General features: G+C 41.2%; 1 non-coding gene across 1 annotated transcript; it reads left to right on the top strand.

The window, feature by feature from the left end:
* The first annotated feature begins 9,797 nt into the window (after positions 1–9,797).
* Positions 9,798–9,879, top strand: TRNAS-GGA (transfer RNA serine (anticodon GGA)). Its single transcript has one exon. It is a non-coding gene; the product is annotated as a tRNA-Ser (tRNA).
* The last annotated feature ends 1,104 nt before the right edge of the window (positions 9,880–10,983 follow it).

Below are 10,983 nucleotides of genomic sequence, written 5' to 3' on the forward strand. Positions count from 1 at the left end.
GCATTTTTAGTACAAGTCGTGTTCTGTGGTCATTTTTTTTTTTTATTTTTCCAAGAAAAGACCCCAATGCTGGGAAAGACTGAAGGCAAAAGGAGACAAGAGCAGCAGAGGATTAGATGGTTAGATAGCATCGCTGACTCAACGGACATGAATTTGAGCAAACTCCAGGAGACAGTGAAGGACAGGGGAGCCTGGCGTGCTGCAGTGCATGGGGTCACAAAGAGTCGGACACGACTTAGCCACTAAACAACAATTTTGTTTTCTGAAACTTGACAACAGACAACTGTTAAGTGTTTCATAATTAAACATGTATGCATTTAAGAGGTAGCTATGGTTAGAACTTCCTATGTATGTCCCAATTCCCATATCCAGTTCATCCCAAGGACTGCAGACAGAGAATATGAGCAACAAAGCTGTTTGAAGGGATGGGAGAGGGAAGACTATGAGAACAGGTGAAAAGGATTAGAGTGCATTAATCTGGAAAGATGAAACAATCAGTCATGAAGAACTACCACCAGTACAACGACCACCATTAAGCACTTACTGTATGACAGTCACCTTGCTAAGGGCACAGATATGTCCAAGGAGAGATGAAGGGCTATCAAAGCAGATGTGAACATTCCTTCTTTCAGTTATGATGTCTATGTGTCAAGCAGTGTGTTGGTCAAGCAACAGTTGTGAACTAGTACAAACACATGAAAAGATGCTCAACATCACTCATTATCAGAGAAATGCAAATCAAAACCACTATGAGGTACCATTTCACACCAGTCAGAATGGCTGCGATCCAAAAGTCTACAAATAATAAATGCTGGAGAGGGTGTGGAGAAAAGGGAACCCTCTTACACTGTTGGTGGGAATGCAAACTAGTACAGCCACTATGGAGAACAGTGTGGTGATTCCTTAAAAAACTGGAAATAGAACTGCCTTATGATCCAGCAATCCCACTGCTGGGCATACACACTGAGGAAACCGGAAGGGAAAGAGACACGTGTACCCCAATGTTCATCGCAGCACTGTTTATAATAGCCAGGACATGGAAGCAACCTAGATGTCCGTCAGCAGATGAATGGGTAAGAAAGCTGTGGTACATATACACAATGGAGTATTACTCAGCCATTAAAAAGAATACATTTGAATCAGTTCTAATGAGGTGGATAAAACTGAAGTCTATTATACAGAGTGAAGTAAGCCAGAAAGAAAAACACCAATACAGTATACTAACGCATATATATGGAATTTAGAAAGATGGTAACAATAACTCTGTGTACGAGACAGCAAAAGAGACACTGATGTATAGAACAGTCTTATGGACTCTGTGGGAGAGGGAGAGGGTGGGAAGATTTGGGAGAATGGCATTGAAACATGTATAATATCATGTATGAAACGAGTCGCCAGTCCAGGTTCGATGCACGATACTGGATGCTTGGGGCTGGTGCACTAGGATGACCCAGAGGGATGGTATGGGGAGAGAGGAGGGAGGAGGGTTCAGGATGGGGAACACATGTATACCTGTGGCGGATTCATTTCGATATTTGACAAAACTAATACAGTATTTTAAAGTTTAAAAAAAAATTTTAAAAAATGTCACAGAGAGAATCTCAGATTTTAAATCCAAATATTCAGGTTTAAGCTCTAAGAGTATTAATAATTATATATATGACCGTGAGAAAATTACCTAAGCTTCATGTGTGTGTGTGTGTGTGTGTGTGTGCACACACACTTGGTTGTTCAGTCCTGTCTGACGTTTTGTGACCCCATGAACTTTAGCCCACCAGGCTCCTCTGTCCATGGAATTCTCCAGGCAAGAATATTGGAGCAGGATGCCATTTCCTTCTACAGGGGTTCTTCCAAACCCAGGGAGCGAACCCAGGTCTCCTGCACTGCAGGCAAACTCTTTACCATCTGAGCACCCGGGAAGCCCACCTAACCTTCTTCAGTCAGTTCACTTCAGTGGCTCAGTCGTGTCCAACTCTTTGCGACCGCATGAACCACAGCACGCCAGGCCTCCCTGTCCATCACCAACTCCCGCAGTTTATCCAGACTCATGTCCATTGACTCAGTGATGCCATCCAACCATCTCATCCTCTGTCGTCCCCTTCTCCTCCTGCCTTCAATCTTTCCCAACATCAGGGTCTTTTCAAATGAGTCAGTATTTGCATCAGGTAGCCAAAATATTGCAGTTTCACCTTCAACCTCAGTCCTTCCAATGAACGCCCAGGAATGATCTCCTTTACGATGGACTGGTTGCATCTCCTTACAGGCCAGGGATGCTCAAGAGTCTTCTCAAACACCACAGTTGAAAAGCATCAATTCTTCCGAGCTCAGCTTTCTTTATACTCCAACTCTCACATCCATACATGACTACTGGAAAAACCAAAGCCTTGACTAGATGGACCTTTGTTGACAAAGTAATGTCTCTGCTTTTCAATACACTGTCTAGGTTGGTCGTAACTTTCCTTCCAAGGAGTAAGTGTCTTTTAATTTCATGGCTTCAATCACTATCTGCAGTGATTTTGGAGCCCCCCAAAATAGTCTGACACTGTTTCCACTGTTTCCCCATCTATTTCCCATGAAGTGATGCCAAAACTAAGACCAGATGCCATGATCTTAGTTTTCTGAATGTTGAGCTTTAAGCCAACTTTTTCACTCTCCTCTTTCACTTTCATCAAGAGGCTCTTTAGTTTTTCTTCACTTTCTGCCATAAGGGTGGAGTCATTTGCATATCTGAGGTTATTGGTATTTCTCCCGGCAATCTTGATTCCAGCTTGTGCTTCATCCAGCCCAGCATTTCTCATGATGCGCTTTGCATATAAGTTAAATACGCAGGGTGATAATATACAGCCTTGACGTACTCCTTTTCCAATTTGGAACCAATCTGTTGTTCCATGTCATGTTCTAACTGTTGCTTCCTGACTTACATACAGGTTTCTCAAGAGGCAGGTCAGGTGGTCTGGTATTCCCATCTCTTTCAGAAATTCCCACAGTTTATTGTGATCCACACAGTCAAAGGCTTTGGCATAGCCAATAAGGCAGAAATAGATATATTTCTGGAAAACCCTTGCTTTTTGGATGATCCAGTAGATGTTGGCAATTTGATCTCTGGTTCCTCTGCCTTTTTTGTAACCAGATTGACCATCTGGATATTCACGGTTCATGTATTGCTGAAGCCTGGCTTGGAGAATTTTGAGCATTACTTTACTAGCGTGTGAGATGAGTGCAATTGTGTGGTAGTTTGAGCATTCTTTGCCATTGCCTTTCTTAGGGATTGGAATGAAATGGCCACTGCTGAGTTTTCCATATTTGTTGGCATATTGAGTGCAGCCCTTTCACAGCATCATCTTTCAGGATTTGAAATAGCTCAACTGGAATTCCATCACCTCCACTAGCTTTGTTTGTAGTGATGCTTTCTAAGGCCCACTTGACTTCACATTCCAGGATGTCTGGCTCTAGGTCAGTGTTCACACTATCGTGATTATCTGGGTCTTGAAGATCTTTTTTGTATAGTCCTTCTGTATATTCTTGCCACCTCTTCTTAATATCTTCTGCTTCTGTTACGTCCATACTGTTTCTCTCCTTTATTGAGCCCATCTTTGCGTGAAATGATCCCTTGGTATTTCTAATTTTCTTGAAGAGATCTCTAGTCTTTCCTATTCTATTGTTTTCCTCTATTTCTTTGCATTGATCACTGAGGAAGGCTTTCTTATCTCTCCTTGCTATTCTTTCGAACTCTGCATTCAAATGGATGTATCTTTCCTTTTCTCCTTTGCTTTTGGCTTCTCTTCTTTTCCCAGCTATTTGTAAGGCCTCCTCAAACAACCATTTTGCTTTTGTGCATTTCTTTTTCTCAGGGATGGTCTTGATCCTTGTCTCCTGTACAATGTCATGAACCTCCGTCCATCGTTCTTCAGGCACTCTGTCTATCAGATCTAGTCCCTTACATCTATTTCTCACTTTCACTGTATAATTGTAAAGGATTTGATTTAGGTCATACCTGAATGGTCTACTGGTTTTCCCCACTTTCTTCAATTTAAGTAGGAATTTGGCAATAAGGAGTTCATGATCTGAGCCACAGTCAGGTCTCAGTCTTGTTTTTGCTGACTGTATAGAGCTTCTCCATCTTTGGCTGCAAAGAATATAATCAATCTGATTTCGGTGTTGACCATCTGGTGATGTCCATGTGTAGAGTCTTCTCTTGTGTTGTTGCAAGAGGGTGTTTGCTATGACCACTGTGTTCTCTTGGCAAAACTCTATTAGCCTTTGCCCTGCTTCATTCCATAATCCAAGGCCAAATTTGCCTCTTACTCCAGATATTTCTTGACTTCCTACTTTTGCATTCCAGTCCCCTACAATGAAAATGACATCTTTTGGGTGTTAGTTCTAAAAGGTCTCGTACGTCTTCATGAACTGTTCACCTCCAGCTTCTTCAGTGTTACTGGTCGGGGCATAGCCGTGGATTACCGTGATATTGAATGGTTTGCCTTGGAAATGAAGAGAGATCATTCTGTTGTTTTTGAGATTGTATCCAAGAACTGCATTTCAGACTCTTTTGTTGACTATGATGGCTACTCCATTTCTTCTAAGGGGTTCCTGCCCACAGTAGTAGATATAATGATCATCTGAGTTAAATTCACCCATTCCAGTCCAGGCCTATCTAAAAGATCTGTAAGAGGTGTTGGACCAATTAGTAGTCTTGAATTTTTTTTTAAGCAGCCATATCTTTGTTCATATAAAATCTTACAGAAATGTTTTCCATGTAAAAGGGTTGAAAGTGCAAATCTTATGTTTGATGTACACTGAAGGTCATAACAGTACCACCATCCCTCTGCTGGGCCGTCCCCATTCCCTGGAAGCAACCCTAAAGGTATCTATACAACTACCCTCTGGAGATCTATGGATAGATTATCTTTACGGCCCCTTCTAAATCTAACATCCTATGACTAGCTCTGAAATGTTCGTCACCTTCATCTTCAAAAACTTTTGTTAAATCTAGTCTATCAAGTATTTGTCGAATGTCTAGCATCATAGAAAACACAAGATAGAATTTCCGCCTTGGAGGAGCTCACCAACTTTTTGGGAAACAGAATAAATACAGTGGGGATGCACTTCAGAGGAAAGAGGGTTTCAAGGAGTAGGCCACCATCAAGGGCCCACGGAGTAGAAGATTCACTTCTCTATCTTTTTCGTGGCTGTATCATCAATGCCTGGTAGAGTAGGTGTTCAATAAATATTGAACAAATGAACTGAACAGATGGGTGGATGGATGCATAAGGCTATTATCTTACTCATGTTGACTGAAATTCAGCCAAAAAATCTGCACAGTTAAAATTATTTTTCGTATGTGAGAGATTTTTTTCTCATAAGCACAGTTGTACAAGGAAAACAAATTTCTTCATTATTCATTCCACTATCCACTACCTACAATTAAAGGGTGATATTTTATTAGAATAAAAACAAAGCAAAACATTATCCCCCGTTATGTTAGCTCCCCAATTTGAGTCAGTAGACAAAATAAAGGCAAAATTCGGTCCAACCATGTGAAATATAATTTTGCGGGAGTAAATCATTAGACCAAATTTTGAATTGCCAGGAGATCGTTCTTTCAATGAACTTATTTTTATGGAGGTCATTCACATGCTGCAAGTAAGCAAGTCACCAAAGCAGGTTTATCAAGATAGAAACGAGGGCCATCTTGGCTCTCATCTCCTCATCACCACTAGTAGTGAGAAAATGGCAGGGAGGTCAAAAAGAAGGCAGCTGCTTTTCTTTTTCCTCCCAAGCTTGAATTCTGTCCCATAAGATACACTTTGTCTTTCTGGACTCAAATCAGCCAGCAAGCGCTTAAGTAAAATTAAGGCAACTGCACCAATGGCAAAGAATTTGATGGAAAGCTTGCTGGAGACAGCTCATTTGAGTAAAAGCTTTGCCTGTTCAAGGAAAAGTATAATTTCTGGAGGAAATATTTCTGGGAAGGGCTGGGTGGCTCTGAAGTTTTATAGCTCAGGTGATATCAATTATCCAGGACAAGTGTTGTATATGACTAACATTCTCAAACCTGAATTGTGTTTCCCTAGAAGGCTACTATATTTGAAAGGACATTAAGATGTTAATTTTCCACTTTTTTTTGTTTTAGCATAGCCCTAATATTTTATTTTATGAGAAATATTGGGCTGGAAGAAGCACAAGCTGGAATCAAGATTGCCGGGAGAAATATCAATAACCTCAGATATGCAGATGACAGCACCCTTATGGCAGAAAGTGAAGAGGAACTAAAAAGCCTCATGATGAAAGTGAAAGAGGAGAGGGAAAAAGTTTCCTTAAAGCTCAACATTCAAAAAACTAAGATCATGGCATCTGGTCCCATCACTTCATGGGAAATAGATGGGGAAACAGTGGAAACAGTGTCAGACTTTATTTTTTTTGGGCTCCAAAATCACTGCAGATGGTGATTGCAGCCATGAAATTAAAAGACGCTTACTCCCTGGAAGGAAAGTTATGACCAACCTAGATAGCATATTCAAAAGCAGAGACATTACTTTGCCAACAAAGGTCTGTCTAGTCAAGGCTATGGTTTTTCCAGTGGTCATGTATGGATGTGGGAGTTGGACTGTGAAGAAAGCTGAGCGCCGAAGAATTGATGCTTTTGAACTGTGGTTTTGGAGAAGACTCTTGAGAGTTCCTTGGCCTGCAAGGAGATCCAACCAGTCCATTTTGAAGGAGATCAGTCCTGGGTGTTCTTTGGAAGGAATGATGCTAAAGCTGAAACTCCAGTACTTTGGCCACCTCATGCGAAGTGTTGACTCATTGGAAAAGACTCTCATGCTGGGAGGGATTGGGGGCAGGAGGAGAAGGGGACGACAGAGGCTGAGATGGCTGGATGGCATCACCGACTCGATGGACGTGAGTCTGAGTGAATTCCGGCAGTTGGTGATGGACAGGGAGGCCTGGAGTGCTGCAATTCATGGGGTCACAAAGAGTTGGACACAACTGAACGACTGAACTGAACTGAATATTTTATTATAGTATAATATATACTACTATTCTGAATATAGATTAGGAATGGACATATTTTTATAAACATTCTGGGAGGGTGTAAAACAGGTTTTTTTCCATCCATGGCACCTGACACCTGAGCGGCTTAGAGAGACATCAAACTAAGAGATGAAATAAAAAATATCACACTGCTTTGTAATCTTCTTCCAAGGTGGAGTGATATCTTAGAGAAGAAGCTGTATCCCTTCCTTTGCTGTGACGAGCAAAGAGATCCCAGCCCACGTGGGGCTCCATAGGCAGCTGCAACAGAAGTCGTAGGGTGAGTAGAAATACGATGAGGTCCTGACTGCTCCGGATGGATGACCTCACTGCTTTCTTCTATGCATTTTAACTACTCACCTGTAAAAACTGGATTCAACTCAAGGTCTTGCGCTTCACTGAAAGACCTGCATTTGGAATGAATACAGTTCTTCCACGGACCACATGAGTTCTGATGCACTGCAGCTGGCCGAACTGTCACTTGCTTCCGTCTTCTAAGCAAAATGTGGAAATTTCTGGTCAGGAGTCTTCAACCTTGCCATCAGAGGGCTATAACTGCCATATTTAAAAAGGTTTTGCTCCTATGCTAAAGTATTTTCATAGAACAAGAAATGTGGTTTACATGAGAGAGAGAAAAGAACCCAAAAGACAAAAAGAAATTTTCTGCCCCTCACACATTTTTATCTAAGTTTGGTCCATGTATGTCTAATCTGGAGGCTACTGTCCTATATAAGTTAGAATTTTTTCGATCAGGTGCCCTGAACTCTCCATTCTCTTCTTCCTCTTTCACCAAATCCCTTGTGACATATTTATTCATTCAATCAGTAAAATATTTACTTAGAGACTGCTATGTGCCAGGGACTTTTCTGAGCACTGGGAATACAACAGTGAATAAAACACAGGCCTTGTCCTAAGAGTCTTTATATTAGAGGGATGGGGACAATGAACAAACACATGATTATAAAAGGTCAAATAGTGATAAGTGATATGAAGAAAAGAAAGCAGAGTAACTGTACAGAGAATGGTCATGAAAAGCCAGTCTGAAGAGCCGACATTTGAGCATGATTTTGAATGAAGTGAGGATTCAGCTTAATTTTTCTTTTCATTAAAGAAAACATCTGGGCAGTTTCTAAAATGACTAAGTTCAGAGTTGGAAGTAAGAACAGGTATCAGAGTTGAGAAATATGGGAAATACCATCGGGATATTCAAAGAAGTCACCATGGACTTGAAGATTATCTACTGAAAGTCAACTAAATGATCCAAGGGATGAAAGAAGGCTGAGAGGTACCATGGTTAAAATATATAATTTCAATGATGGTTATGAACATGATGAGTGGGGTGGGTCTGTAGGCTGATACATCGAATTCTAGAAAAACATCTTTAAACGGTAAATTAGAATAATAAAAAGTATATCTGAGCTTCTGGTTCTAGCACAAGATAAAGAGATGCACTTCTCCTAGTTTTCCCAATAAGTACAGCTAAAAACCTATTTTATATAAAACTAACACAAGCACTCTGAAAGGTGGAGAAAAAAAAGGCAGACTGGCTAAGGACTTTGGGATCCAAGGAATAACAAAGTGATGAATTTCCTGGGTGTTCTTCATTTATCTTGGACTAGGTATTGAGGAAGCCAGCAACCCAGAGAAACCAAAGAGCACAGACAAAACTAGTTTCAAGAAAGCCTGCTCTCTCTAGTGAAAAGACCAAGAAAGGGGCAAACAGCAATTCAGAAAAATTTTAGATAATAAACACTTTATTCCAGCCAAACAATATAGGAAAAACATGGGCCTTACTCTCATTCCAATGAGCAAAGACTAAGTAGGGAACCTAGTGGGTAGGAGAAGGCCAAATGGATCTTCTCTCAGCCACTGTTAGTGGAGGCCACATGGTGAGCAAAAGTCAGGTGCCCCTCCCTCTCTATCAGCCAGGGTGGTATCAGCAAAGCCCTAGAAGGGAGCGTCAACTTCTAGGGCCTTACCCTCATTCCCATGAGCAAAGACTAAGTGGGAGCCTAGTGGGTAGAAGAAGGCCGTATGGATCTTTTATCCCCAGTCAATGTTAGTGGAGGCCACAGGGTGAGCAGAAATCACGTGCCCCTCCCTCTGTCAGGATCAGCAAAGCCCTAGAAGGCAGCTTCAATTTCTAAGTCAACAAGCAGTAACAGGGTTCCCCTCTACTTCCTCAGAGTATCACTGGAGGCTTAGTGGAGAACCTGCACTTCTATTTCCACACAGTAGAAATGAAGTGGTGACCACTTCCCCCACCAGCATGATGCCAGAGTAGACCTACCTGAAGAAAAGATGTAAATAAGATCCAGAATCTCATAATAAAATATTTACAATGTAAGAATTTAATTTAAAAAAGTCACTGATACCAAGAAACCAGAAAACCTCAAACTAAAGAACAGATACCAATACCAAGATAATACAAATGTCGGAATTATCTGGAAGTTCACGGTTCACGTATTGCTGAAGCCTGGCTTGGAGAATTGTGAGCATTACTTTGAACGTGGAGTAGCTCTTCTCGGCCCTCAGGCTTTTACGAAGTCTTTATTTCTTGCAAATCCTGAAGGCTGATCTGGTTGATATAAAGTCCCCGGGAGCTTCCTTCTTTTGTTGTAATATGTGGATGATTTGCTTCTTTGCTCCCCTTCTTAAGCCTCCTTACAGGAAAATGGCATCCACTTGAGAAAACTTTTGACCTGTTACTAGACACTTGTGTGCCAGCTCTACATAGGTCTCACTGCCATAACCAATCACCAGCAGTAGTCGTGGCCGAGCGGTTAAGGCGGTGGACTGGAAATCCACTGGGGTCTCCCCGCGCAGGTTCGAATCCTGCCGACTACGGCAAGTTAACGTTTTGACACACGTACTTTATTTCTTTTTTTGCAGGCGTCTCCGCAGACCATTTAAAGAATTTTATGAACGGAATACGACTGGGACCCCAAGGGGGATAGACGAGGAGGACACGACAGAGCTAAGGAGTCGGGCAATTGTGGTTACAACCTGAGTCCAGGAGGAGCGGAAGACGCGACAAAACCCTTCAGACAATGGCCAACAGGAAGGCCAGTAGCGCAATGGACAACGCTGACTTGACAGGTCATCTAATCCAAACTCTTCCTGTATCATTTCTTCTTCTTTATAAATTTATTTACTCTGGGCTGTGTCAGCTCTTAGCTGTGACATGCAGGATCTTTCATTGCAGCACGCAGAATTCTCTCCAGTGGTAGCACAGGGGCTCCAGAGTGCGTGGGCTCTCTTACTTTCCCTGTGGGATGCGAGATCTTAGTTTCCTGACCAGGGATCAAACTCTCATCCCCTGTATTGGGAGGCAGATCCTTAACCACTGGACCACCAGAGAAGACCCTATTATTTTTCTTTTTGAGAGCAAAGATATCTGTCATTCTAAAGAAGAAATAGCTGCTTCATTAATGTATTCCTTTTGAAATACATATACACAAACACACATTATACATATTTCTCCTTTCCCAGTTTCAAATAGGTATCTGATTTTGTTAGGATTAATAAAGTACTTTTCTCTCTTACCCTACTCCTTTCTCTGTCTCTATAGAAAAAATAGGTTTGTATCTTTTATTTGGAGTTAATGGGATACGGTTTATGAATCTACATGAATACCTATACTGTCTAGCTTTAGATAGAACAGCACACCTCATGAAATTAATTTAGTGAAAAATTGAATTTAAAGATCCACTGCAAGACACCATTGTTCTGCTTCCTGCTAAATTAGCATTTTATCATTAAAATGCATATTTTTATAATTTTTGTTATTAAACTAAAAAAGAGCAATAGAACTAAAGCAAAGGTAAGAGGAAGAGAGAGAGAATTCTGACATATGAACTATGAGGAAAACTATAATCTCTGCTTTAGAATTCAATTTCTCACTGATTTAGTCTACTTTTCTGCCTTCAAATATGCACTAAAAGCAATATA

The sequence above is a fragment of the Bos javanicus genome, chromosome X (genome assembly GCF_032452875.1).
Source record: "Bos javanicus breed banteng chromosome X, ARS-OSU_banteng_1.0, whole genome shotgun sequence".
Classification (NCBI taxonomy): domain Eukaryota; kingdom Metazoa; phylum Chordata; class Mammalia; order Artiodactyla; family Bovidae; genus Bos; species Bos javanicus.